Genomic DNA, 13,984 nt, shown 5'->3' with positions numbered 1-13,984 from the left:
CAAATCTCCAGCCTGGTATTTTCATGTCAAAACTTGGCAAACGTTATTATAATGGCTTAATGGGTTTCTTCAATAGTGAATGTTTATATTGTAATAAATTCTTTGGTCAATGAATAGGTTCTTTAACTTGCAAGCAAGGTTATTCTTAGATTGAAGATTTTCTAAGTTTCAAGAATTGAGTTGAGGTAGGACTAGGACATCTCTAGCGATCGAGTTCGAGGTTGTTTACTTTCAAAAGTGGGTTCAAACTCTAAGAATTTAGCATATATCAATAATGGGTTAAAAATGGATGCATTTTGTACCCAGTTGCAATTAAACTTGAATCTTGCTTATTGCAAGAAGAGAAAGGCTCATCCTACATTATTATTTGCCTAGCTAATTGGACTTTTGGATTAATTACAAGCCGATGCATGTTTCAGTCTGTGCGTCTTGTATTGAGTTGGGTTGAGCAATTTTACTGGCACTATAGGTGCATGTTACAGTTGGGAACTTGGGATCAAATTAATTGGGCTTCTACTGATTCTCTCTCTCTCTCTATATATATATATATGTTTGGGCTTGGGTTGTGTGTCTAACTTGTGAAGCCACAGCAATTAAGTTGTTTCGTCAAGTAATGTATTTGTCCATACTTCATAGAGTTTGATGAATTCGATCGATCAAATGGAAATTAAGCAAACTTTAATTTGTCTTTTACAGCTCTCTAGATCTCTGACTCCCAAAATTAAGGGACATTCAGTCATGGAATCTACATGAATATTATTGAGTCGACAAGAGAAGAGATTACAGAGGGGAGAGAGGGAAGCCAATTCCATGGCGTTTAGTGGGAAACACAACAAATAACATGCTGCAAATGACACCAATCTCGACGGGCAATACTGTGAGGAGCTCCTTCGTCTCGTCCGATGGTGCTGGGTAGAAGCAGTCGACCACATTCTGATCGAACAACGCAACTGCTGCAAACACCAGTATTGACATAAAGGCGTGCATGAAATCAATGAACTTGATCCGATATCCAGCGGCCATCTCCGGCGAAATGGTGCAAGACCCATCGATGACCCAGAGCCCTCGGAAGGTTGCTATTCCATAGCGGACATCCCCATTCCCATCCCTGAAGCTGTCCGTGAAGGACAGCAGCAAACAAGAGAACCCACAAAGAGCCACGAGACTGGAAGTCATATAGCGACCGACGATGTCGCACTGGCCTTGGTTGGTCAATATGGGTGCCAGAAGCTGGAACGCAAGCACGGTCCCCGTAGGGAGAAGATTTGCTAAATGGGCTGTGCTCTTAAATGTCTGGCTAATGGCCTTCTGTATCAGTGTCTTCTGTTTGTTGTCAGGTGTTGTCTTGCTATTCTGCTCTGATTCAGAACCTGCTGGTACCGTCGTATCTTTCAGGAGGGGATGGCGTTGTTCATCGAGATACTCTGGTTCTGCCTTCTCTATCTTAATCTCCATGACCCCAATTCCTCTTTTGTGCAGTACTCTTTCTTCTGTTGTTGTTACAATTCCGTTGTAAGGGATCGATTGGGGCTGCTTATAATTAAGTACTGAAAACAGCGATGGTTTTTTTGAGTGACGGAGAAGAAAGTGCTAAGTGATATCTTGCAAGAAACAGAAACCAAAACAAAAGCTGAAATTTTGGGAAGCAAGAGAGAGAGAGAGAGAGAGAGGAATTTTGTTAGTATAAAATATAAACTAAGAGATTCTTGCTAATGTACTGTTAGGATGTTGCTTGGTATTGCTGAGACGCAATGATCATGGAATGGTAGTTGCTTTCTGGGGAACTTTTTTTTTTTGCCTTTCAGCTTAATTAATTTGATGTTTTCTGTACATAAAGTATATATGTAATTTAATTTGGTCATGGTCGTATATACCTGATGATTGAAGATAGTGTACGTGTTTGTGACATTTATGTGTAGTTGACAACCGCAATCCACGCACCGCTATATATATATAACTCAATAAGAGGATCTGGGATTCTGAACCCTGATATCAGATTGTTCAGAATTTGCGCACTGGAGACAAAGAGGCTGGCCATATCCATCCATTTGTGAAATACCTGATGAACAAGAGAAACACCCGTCTCTCCCTATACCCTGAGTGAGAGGACAAAGAGATGGGCTGAGCAGTGTAGGAATATATTATAGACGATCCCATCGCGTCCTATGCTGTTAGCCCTCTATGTTTTGCCCCACCAAAGGAAATGATAAAAGGCATCAAGCTATTGCACGTGAAGATACTACTGAATACTGATACCATATATATATATACTACTGATTAAATCTATTTTTTACTAGCCACGTCACGCCCCGTGCTATGCATCCACGGGCATGGTCAAGACAAATTGAACTAAAACGAACTATGCATATAACATTCTAAATGGGCGTATCATATTATATTTTCAAAATTATAAAATTTGATTTATCGAAATTATCAAAATTAATTCTCAAACAATCAAAATCAAATAATTGAATTACCACAAATTACCAACATTACAGAAAAAAAAATTGTTTATCAAAAGTTAAAATTTTTAGAAAAATCAATATATGAAATTATCAAAATTTATATAACAAATTATAAATTTAATTTCCCATATAACAAAATTAATCACTAAAGTTAACAAAATTAGTGTACAAATGCTACCAACATTTTCAAAAAGACTTTACTTTCAGAAATTAATAATTCACCAAAATTAACAAATTAAAAATTTCCCAAGTTACAAAAATTATTTATTCGTAAATTATAAAAAAATAATAATCATTGGTTAATGATTAATTAACAAAAAATAAATAAATTAATTAGTGAAATTAATTTTGGGAATATACCAAAATTTAACAAAATTGTTAAAACTAATTTACCAAAATTACCATAATTAATTTTTCAAATAACCCGAATTAAAATTACCAACATTAACAAAATTTATTTATCAAAATTAAAAGTTTAGATAAATTAATATACAAAATTACCAAAACTAATATAACAAAAATGGATCACAAATTTAATTTTCCATAAAACAAAATTAATCTACAAAATTAGCTATATTACTTTACTTTTATAAATTAATCATTTTCCAAAGTTAACAAATTAATAAATTAATAATTTCACAAATTTCATTATAAAATCTACAAAAGTAATTTACATAAATTAATTATCCCTAAATGATTTACCAAAGTTATTAAATTAATAAAATTATTGTTTGATAATTACAAAAACTAATTAGTATTTTTTGGCAAATTATTAATTTAGAAAAATTAAGCAAAATGAATTTACAAAAATCTCACTTCCTTTTTTTTGAATTATTGTTTTTTATGAGTTAATTAGTAATTTTTTGAATTATTGTTTTTTTAATTAACCAATGAGAAACAACATAAGCTAAATTATTTCTAACAACCAATAGACAAAGAAAGAGGGATTTGCTTTTCTAATGTCTAGCCAACCGGCACCACTAGAGGGGTGTAAACTGATGGAAATCGAGCCGAATCAGGCAATATCTGAATTCGAATACGATTTAAAAATCCAATATTTGAATTCGATTCAATATTTGATGGATATTGAAAATTAATATTCAAATTCAGATTCAATTAAAAATTCTAATATTCAATTCAATTTGAATTCAACCAATTGGTTGTTTTAAGTAATTAATAATTATATAAAATAAATGTTTTATTTATATAAGGTATATAAATATATAATTGTTTATATAATTTAACTATCAAATATATAAATTATAAAAACATTTAAATATTATATATATTATATATAAGAAATAAATAATCAATCGAATTCAAATGTTTATCGAATCGAATAAGGTTATATCAAAATCCAAATCTGATTAACTATTTGGTATGAATAGGACATCCGAATTAGACCGATTAGATAGTCAAATTATCCGAATTCGATTCGATTATGTTGAATCTCGAATTGATAATCGAATTTTTGAATACCGTTGACACCACTAGGCACTACTATCTCCCACTTTCGCCTAAATTATCTCTAATTTATATTTATATCCTAAAATATCTCTAATTTCTATCTATCCTCTCCCCCATTTTTTTATCTATATCTATATAAAGAAAGTTTGAATTAAAAAATTTAAGAACTATTTATTTAAGTTACCTAATAACTTTAAAAGGTTTATTAAAAGCACAAAAAATAATTACAATATATTTAAGGGAAAATTCCCAGTTATTACCTTGTACTTTGGGTCTAGTGCCATTTTGGTCCCCGAACTTTAACATGCGACAGTTAAGTACCCAAACTTTCAAAATGTGACAAATCAAGTACCTACCATTAACTACCTGTTAACCAGCCGTTAAGTGCATTGAAAAAGACGCAAATGCCCTTGAAGTGTCATTTAATTTTGTTTATCAACCATCTAAACATTGATAAAAAATTAATAGTCCCAAATTAGTATGTCAAAAATTTTTAAATGATATAATTTAAAAAACTAATTAATATTGTAAATAACTAATTTCACTTATATCAATTAATAATTCTAGAAAATAACTTTCTAAAAAATTAAAATTTATTCATAACAATTTTAAAATTTTAATATATATTTATTATTTATTTAATATATACTAAAATTAAAATTTATTGTATTTTTAGTAATTACTTTTTTCTATTTTTTATAAATATATTTTCAATAATTATGCATTTTCTTATAATTTATTGATTAATATTTATTAGATATTAAACTATTATTTGAGATTACACTATTTGTTAACTAATTTAATATATTTTTAGTATATATTATATTTTTTAATTATTTTAATTATTATAATATTATTATTCATTTATTGTATTTTTACTATAAAATTATTTTCAATAATTATGTATTTTCACTATAAAATTTTAATAATTATCGAAGATTAAACTATTATTATTTATTAGAGATTAGACTAGTACTTTAACTAGTCACCCAAATTATTATAATACTAGTACTTTAACTAGTATTAGGAGTGTTCACGGTTTAGTTAGGTTTGGTTGTAGGTTGTTTGGCCAACCAAATTGGTTTGGTCAGGTTGGGGAGTTGGTCACCCAAATCTGGCTAACCATTAGTGAAAAATTGACCAACTTGAGTTATATTGGTTTGGGCCGATTTTCGATTTGGTCAATCAGTTCAAAAGATTTAAACTTAAAAACTTAAAAATTACAATAGTATTATTAATAAATAAGTTTATGGTATAAAATATTTTAGACTAAGAAATATAGGAATTTTTTCACTTTCTTGTATTAAAAACAAAAGCTGACCCAACTCAGGTCGAATTGGGTTGGGTTAGTCGGTTTCATTGGTTTGATGAATAACCCTATATGAAATTAATTATTGTTATTTTTGTATTGTAAAAAGTTATTATAAGTAGTATATAAAATATAAATAATTATTAATTATTTGAAAAGTTAAAATGTAAAATAATTATATACTCTTATGTATTTCTATTGTTTAGCTTCACTTAACAAAGCATGAGCTTCGCATGGGTCCCCACTAATATTTTTACTAGCGAGGTTAGTCCATTAATACATTACATTTCAATTTTGAAAATTTGAAAAGTAATAAAAAAAATAGTGATTCGAGAGGTATGAGATAGAGAGACTAAACAAGGAAAACCGATTGTAAACCAAGCCTTATTCCTTCCCTCTTTTTGCCATGGGCAGTTAGGAAGATGCCATTAACATAACAATGAGTGAAAAAAAAAAGACTGTAGACCAAAATCAAAATATTGTATTATCCAAGTATATTATCATCTTTTTTGGTCCTCGAATACAAGCAGATTCTAACGCATTGGGTGGTGGGGGGTTTGTGTATAGGCAAACCATGTTATTGCCGCACCAATCACTCAAATAAGAAAAGACATAAAGTTCTGATCCATTTGCATATCTTATTTCTTCCTCTTATTTCCTCATCCTAAGAAGGTATGAGAGTTCCTTTTGTCCTCTTAGCCATTAGTATCGAAAGAAGTTATGCTTTCATAGTTCTAAAATGGAGAACAACCCATCACCATAAATTAATGGCTAGGGGCTGGTATTCATATCTAAATGGATGGATCCCTGTCCCTTTTAGTCATTCACCAATGTATAAATACTAAATGGTAGTTAGGGTATGATCAAGATATCTACTAACACTAATTTATACTATTACAAAAAGTACGAATGAGGGTGTGAAACTTTTCTTGACTAAAAAATGCCCACATTTGTTATTTAGTCCATATCTAATTATGAAGGTTGAAAATGTAATTTCAATTAATGCCTTTCACATCATTTAAGGTATTAACTCTCATTCTCTCTTATTAAATCCCATATTTAAGTTATTTTATCACTAATAAATGCTATTGATTAGATGTATGTCCATTACTTTTAATAATATAAATTCATATATTTAAAAACTTACTCACTAACAAAACCATTCTTTATCCAAGTGATGACTAAGCAATTCAACCATCTAAATCAAATTGGCCAACCCATGAAATCATAGTTATATAATAAAATTTTTAAATTGAAATAAATATAGAAAATTATAAAAATGTAGATAAAAAATAGACACATTTATGATATTTTTATTAATCTAATTAAAAAAACAAGTGTAATAAAAAAGAATTATTTTTTTATGGTGAAAATGAAATATATAATCTGAAACTAACCAAAAATGAAATTATTTTCCTATTTAGCAAAGATCAATAGTTCAACTGTTGGGTCAAAACTATCAACCTATAGTGTCATAATTAAATAATAAAAATTAATAAAATATAAAAAACATAAAAAGAAAAAATGCATGAAGTTTACGAAACAACATTTGGACACATGCATTATATCGTACATTTATCATGTTAAATAAAAATAAGTGTACATAACAATATTGTTTCTACAGACATATATATATATATATATATATATAGAAAAAAATGAATACATCTATAACTCCATATTTACACTACTATTAAAAATATGAATATTATTGTGAAACTTTCTTTTGATTAAAATACTCATTTTTTGAATTTAATCACTATTTAATTGTGAGGTTTAAAATGTAGTTTGAACTACAACTTTTACCCCATTCAATTCCCTCTTTTTAAATTTTACATTTATTTTTAACAAATGAACAAAAGAAAATATACACTAAGAAGATGAAACATAACAGCCCAGCCAAGTGGGTAGGTTTGCCAATGATACTTAAAACTTTGCAGCTTAATATGAAGTGCTTACGTAATAAAATTCATATTTTGCAGTTTGCATCCGATTAATAGTGAAAACAAAAAAAAAAGTAAAAATAAAAATACATGAATTTTTTAGAAAATTTTGGATACACTATTCCTATCATTATCATCATCTAGAATTGCCACATGCAAATCACGCGCACACTTACTAATAGACAAAGAGGAGAGAATGGGAAGGACTAGAGATAATCTTCCATGACTAAATAAAAAAAACTAAATTAAATAGAAATTAAACCTCATTAAACCCAATAAATTTAAACAACCAACACACCATCCAAAAATAGCAAAAACTAAGCTTGGAAACTCAAAAAATTTAAACACAAATATTTTCAAACCCATAATCTAAATTTAGACCAACAAAAACTAAAACTCAAATATTAAACAAAACCAGTAATTCCAACAAAAACTTAAAACTACCACCCACCCAGAAAATACCTCTATTCTCATTTTACATTTTTTCCAGAATGCAAAAACAACAATTCTAGCAATAAGCAATAACAGTAATGAACAAGATCATAATATTCTTCAACTCCCTCACCTTTGTCATATCGTTCTTTGTCTATTCCGCTACATTAGTAATGTATTCCATTTCCTTCAAGGAGGTTTCCCACTCTATCTACTCGTTGGTATTAGACTCCAAAACCATCTCTTTTATCTCTTCCATCTTCTTAACAATGGTTCCTCCTGTATCCATTCAAAACAAAGATAAGCAACAATATTCTCTTAAATAATCAAAGAAAATGAAAATGGGTTGGCATGATTGGCTTTAAATAGATAGTATCAAATTTAATAGTGTTTTTGTTTCTTGTTTATTGATGGTGTTTTTGTTGTTTGAATTTTCTGGAGTTTAAAAAATGATTTTATATATTTTTAATACTATATTTATGATGTAATGGGTCAAATTGTTCTGCCCGTACGAATAAGCTGCTGACCTAGAGATCAATAACTAGGTCAGTGTTTGGCATTGATGTCATTTTTAGAAAAAACCTCTTATTTGGCATCATTTTTTCCAAAAAAAACATTGATCTAGACCACGCCTTGGAAATTGAAAAAGTGTGGTTTGGAGAAATTTGAAATTCAATGTTTTATCAAAAGACAACCTATTGTTGCCAACAGTGCAATGGCGTGGCATCAATGTGGCATCATCTTGGGCATCATATATTGTAGACTAATGCTAGAACGGTTATACAACATTGGTATCAAACAAAACTAGTGTTGTTTTCCCAAAAAAACAACCTATGTGGCAGCATCAATGACAAACAAAAAGAATGACCCATTTTATGAGAAAATGGTGCAATAAACCCTTATGCATACAATACCATTTTCTCAAAAAACGCCTCTGAATCAATGAGATCGATGCCAAACACCTATTAGAGCGATTTGGTTTATGGGTAAATTTTTAATACCTTGTTCTAAACATTGGTTAGTGGAAGAGATGAAGAATACATTGGAGAAGATGAATATTGTAATGGAGCTGAAGATTACTATGAGTAAGATGAAATTGATTATTATTTTTTTTGGTTCATTGTCGTGATTGCTACTTTTGCATTCTAACAAAAATGAGGGTAGTGGTACTTAATTTTTTATTATTTTTGGGTGGATTTATTAGTTTAAGTTTAGTTTTTGGGATTTTGGTGGTTTTGTGTTGACAGGGGTTTGATAATTATGGTTTGTTGTTTTGTCAATAATTTTAATCTCCTTCACTATATTCTTTTTTTTTTTCATTGTTCATTTCTTCCATTGTATTCTTCATCTCATCCATAGTATTGTTGAGTTTGTCCACCGTATTGATCACATATTCCATTTTCTAAGTAAAGTTTCCAATCCGATTTGTTGTTTAGTATCTCCTCAAAACTATGTCTTCTACTTCATTTATCTATTTAGCAATGGACTCTTTGGTAAACATTGTTGCAAAGGAGATTAAGACGTGCAACAACAATAAAATGAAGATGGTCTAGGAGGGATTACCCTTGGATAGTGACCCCTAATTATAAGCAACTTCTAAATTACAAAAGAAATTTAAAAAATTCATTATTCATTTGGGTCATATACGGATTCATAATCTCTGAAACCGGATTCGAATATAACCCTCCCCTTTCTTCTTTTTAAATAAAAAGGGTCATTTACTAGAATATCTCCTATAGTTTCACAAATTTACTTAAAATTGCCCTATAATTTGCATTTTACTAAAATACCCCTTATAGTTTGCAACTTATTTACTTAATCAACCTTATTTGTATTGCCATATGAAAATAGTAACATGATCGTCTAAACTAAGTGGAAAATGTTTAAGGGCATGGACCCATTGTTGTTTATTCCAAAAGTACCCATAAACTGAGTGGAAAATGTTCAAGGGTATGGGTCCATGGTTATTTATTCCAAAAGTTCCCTAACATCTTTTGTATAGAAAATGAAATTGACCAAACAGAGAAAAATAAAGTGGTTGTTCTTATTATACTAGGGGCAAAAATGGTATTTTTGTTTTTAGTTTTTTAATTAAATTTATTTAAATGGATGTTAGTGTTAAAACTGTCATTTTTCACTCTCATCTAATGAAAGGTCGATTAAGTAAATTACTTGCAAACTATAGGGGTGTTTTAGTAAAATACAAACTATAGGGTAGGTTTTAAAAAATTCTTAAAACTTTAGGGGTGTTTTAGTAAATGACCCTAAAAAATAAAAAGCTAACCACTAAGCAGTGTTTAGAAGCAACATTTTAAAAACCAACTCAAACATTTAACTACTTTGGCCATCGGTTTTTGGGTCAGCGATTCGATTGTCCATGTCAAATGGATCAAAACAATCAAGGTAACTTTTGCATCTTGATCATTGAATTAGCATATTAGGTCAGGTTAGGAAGAAATATAAATAGAGAGGAGGTATGTCAGTTGGGAAATGAAACAAAAACGATAAAGGAAAGGGAAAAAGAAATGGAAAGAACAAAAAATAGAATAAAGGGAGGAGGAAGAGGAGGAGGTGGTGGTGTTAGACAGTTTTGTATGCCCTTAGCTTCAATCAAAATGATGTACTTTATGAGTTTATTGTAAATGAATAAAATTGCATATTTGATTCGTGTTCCCTTGGTATGTTTCTATGTAATACCCTTAAACTGAACAATTAATGAGACTCGTGTTAGTTTAGAATGTTCACAACCAATGGGTCGGTCTGGGGAGACTTATCCTAACAAGGCTGACACTGTGGTGCCACCAAGTCAGTTAGGGTGGCTTGTCTCAGCTACCGGGGTGAGACCCTAGGCACATACAGTGTATGATTAATTGAATTTTTGAACTGAACCAGATTTCCAGTGTTGCCCTGGACCTTGGAGATTGATGAGCAAAACTGGAAAGTTACACTTGACCCCTAGACTCGATTATGATACTGCACTAGGTGTCGGATTAGGCTGTCTTTGATGTACCAATCAATGAGAGCCTTAGCGGGGGTCAAAACCTAGGTATGTTGGGGCAGTCTGAGAATTCATCTGAGTGGGCGATTATAGTGACAAGATCAGCCCCTTTGTCGGACAAAGGTAATGATCGGGGATGCACTCTCACTAATGGAAACCAAGACTGCCGGCAGCCGATTTCAATCGTTGAGATTTGTTTTGCAAAATATATTTTATATGAGATATAAAAGTATATATATTATGGTTTCAAAATGATTTACAAAAGGTTTTAATTCTCGGGATCCATGCAAGAGAGAGTGCAACACTATTCCTTGCAGCCGAGGGAGAGGTCCTCTCTTGTCGGGCAGTGTATGATCATTATGGGCTGAGATGTTAAGTGTAAGACCATTGAGGGTAATACCTGATTGGCTAATCTTGCATATGCCCATAGTCCTTGGGTGTTACAAGGTGGCTTGGCCCAAGGACCACTTTGGGTAAGTGTTGGGCCCATAAAGCCCATTTGATGGGTTTCAGGGGGTGCACTATCCATAACAGTGTATTCGGCTAGGCTTTGTAACAAAGGCTGAGCTGAACCCATGTGGTTGATGTGTAGATCAATGTTTGGGTCCCACGCCATACAAGGAAACCCAACTGGGCAACAGTTTGGAAGGCTAAATGAATATATAACCTTAAATGGGCCTTAAGCCCATTTTGAACAGGGCTAATTTGATTAGTCACTTAAGGAGCGAATTCTGAGATGGATCAGCTGATAGGATTGGGCCCACACCCTATCCACTTAGGGAGTCCAAGATATAAATAAGATTTAGATCTGAAAACTTCCTAATTAGATTAGGAGATGGTTGATCTAATATGCAGATAAGATAAGGGTTATCCCTTATCTTAAAGGGACTTTAATCCAAATATGATTTGGATTAGCAACTCCTAATGGGATTAGGAGCTGATCCCTTTAAGTCTATAAAAGAAAGAGGGGGCGACAGCCTTTAGACATCACAAGCAAGCAATACATAGTCTTGTCTTCAGAGCTGAAATCACAGAAGAGAGAATCTGCACCCTGCAAATACTCTCTTGCCGCCTCCTTTCTGTAACCGCCGCCTACAGCAGTTCGATCTCCAGTTCTTGGGAGAAATCAAGATTGGATCTTGATTCCAATCTTTTGGAGAAAAGATTGGTGGGAGTTGTATTCACAAGCCGTCCATGTGATTTTTGATAAGGGTCAAGTTCTTTTGGAAGAACACTGCTGATTCTGCTCCACCCTGCACTGTGCCATCTTCAGTGGGAGCAGATTTTGGATCATTCCTTGGGCGTGAACATCTCCATTGGGAGATACTGCATCTCTGTATCAGGTATTATCCCTCCCTACTCCTTTTGGTTCAGATCTGGTTCAGTTTATGGTTCAAGAATGATAATTGAAAATATGATTTTCTAAATGGGGAATTTGATTCCCAGTTGAAAGGAGAGAAAAATTTTTGAAATTCGCCCCCTTATTCTGCAATCTTTGGGCATCCATATGATGAATTTCCTATCCCTTCAGGTGGTGGTTCACCCGCGATGATGACAATTACAATAGTTGCGATGGTGGCAACAACAATGGTACTAGACAACAACGTCGAGCCAATGATAACAAATCTAACCTTTGATCGTATCTTAGATCTACCAGATTTGGTAGATCTCTCCATCTCTCTCTCTCATCTTTCTCACCATATTCTTTATTCCCTTTATAGTAATTTTTAGTTCATTTAAAATATTCTTCATTTTTATCACCTTTATGGTAATCTTTGTCTCCATCTATTTTCATAGTATTTTTTCATTTAATATATTGCCTTTAGTACATATTCCATTCTCTTTAGGGAAGTCTCCCATTTTATTTGTTGTTTGGTGTGTATTTGTAATACTACATTCATATTTTTACTTTTAAAATAAATTAAATGATTTTTTTTTTCAAAAATATGCTTTTCAAAGTAAAAATAAATAACAACATTTGAATACAACAAGATATTGTACATGTTGCTTTTCATGTGAATTTCACATATGCCACCATGTGCCATAATATACGTGTTACTAAATATGTTCAAATGCCGCATGGCACTAAATTGTTTTTAAGTACAAATAAATGCCATGTGGCATCTATATAAGATGTCATATGACATACATGTAGTATTGACTTACATTTAGAAGCCACATGGGATTTATGTATACCACCACATGGCTTCCATATACGTTCAAATGCTATATGACTTGCATGTATGATGCCATGTGGCTCGCATGTGACTTTCATTTTGACAACAACTTTACATACATTTATTATTGATTATGTTTAAATATCACATGACATGATGTACACACGACGTGCATATGTTATTGAATAGATAAATATACCTATTATGCTTCCATGTGATATCAATATATGTTATGATGTGGTGGTCTATAAATACCACATGTGTGATTGGTGTACTTGTATTTTAAAGTATAATATATATAAAAAAGCAAAAAAAAAAAAACAAAGTATTAAAATTGTGATTTTCATGTTTTTTGTACATTTTTAAAAGTAAAAAAACACGTCAAACAAATGAAAAGTAGTGTTTTTTATACTTTCATAATTTCAAAAGTACTTTCAAAAGGTACATACTAAGAGGGCAACCAAAATACATGCTTGTAAATAAATGAAATTTTGTAGCTGTACAATGTAACAACAAAGTATACATATAATATGCATTTAATATTATCTTATTTATTACTATATATTAAAACCAAGATGGCCATATTAGATGGCCTCTCTTTTTTCCCTTGCCCCAACCCTATAATTCTAGAGTGTCTCCCTTATTCCCTTCCCCACCCCTCCCACTATGCCAAGTAATGAAGGTTGTTAGCCATTCAAATTAGGACATGTATATTAGATTTAAATTGTGATAATATAAGTAATCTTGAATTGTGAGAATGTAGGATCATGAAAATACAATAAAATTTGTTAAAAATACGGAATGGAAGTTTACCAATTTTAGTTTATTTGCTTCTTCTAATATATTCAAATGACAACTACAAATAAGAGAGATGATTGGATCATTGTTTAGTTGCGAGTGTAGAAAACAAAAACAACTTAGAGAAACGACTAAATCGTTGTTCACTTGTGGCTATAGAAAACAAAGACGACTACATAACTTATTGTAGATCAAGACTAGATTTCAACTATTTTATACTTCGTTCCATCATCAATGCAATGTGAAACATTGTAAAAATCAGAGATAATTGTGATTTTTATTTTGATTAATGGTACAATTCATGTTTTCAACATTGTAAGAAAATCAAAATTAGTGTGTTGCATCATTAAAGCACTATACCATGCAATTAATTGTATAATTCATACATTTAAAGA

General features: G+C 31.3%; 1 pseudogene across 1 annotated transcript; it reads right to left on the bottom strand.

The window, feature by feature from the left end:
- Positions 1-638: 638 nt before the first annotated feature.
- On the bottom strand, positions 639-7,877 carry LOC148877665 (protein DMP6 pseudogene; annotated as a pseudogene). The gene is made up of 2 exons (XR_016098363.1): positions 7,750-7,877; positions 639-1,547 (listed from the first exon to the last, which is right to left on the bottom strand). The product of XR_016098363.1 is annotated as a protein DMP6 pseudogene (transcript).
- Positions 7,878-13,984: the final 6,107 nt, after the last annotated feature.

This window comes from Nelumbo lutea, chromosome 1, assembly GCF_056320005.1.
Source record: "Nelumbo lutea isolate HS-2025 chromosome 1, American lotus-T2T, whole genome shotgun sequence".
NCBI classification, from domain to species: domain Eukaryota; kingdom Viridiplantae; phylum Streptophyta; class Magnoliopsida; order Proteales; family Nelumbonaceae; genus Nelumbo; species Nelumbo lutea.
The sequence above is the reverse complement of the archived record's forward strand: the minus strand, read 5'-3'. Positions and strand labels throughout refer to the sequence as shown.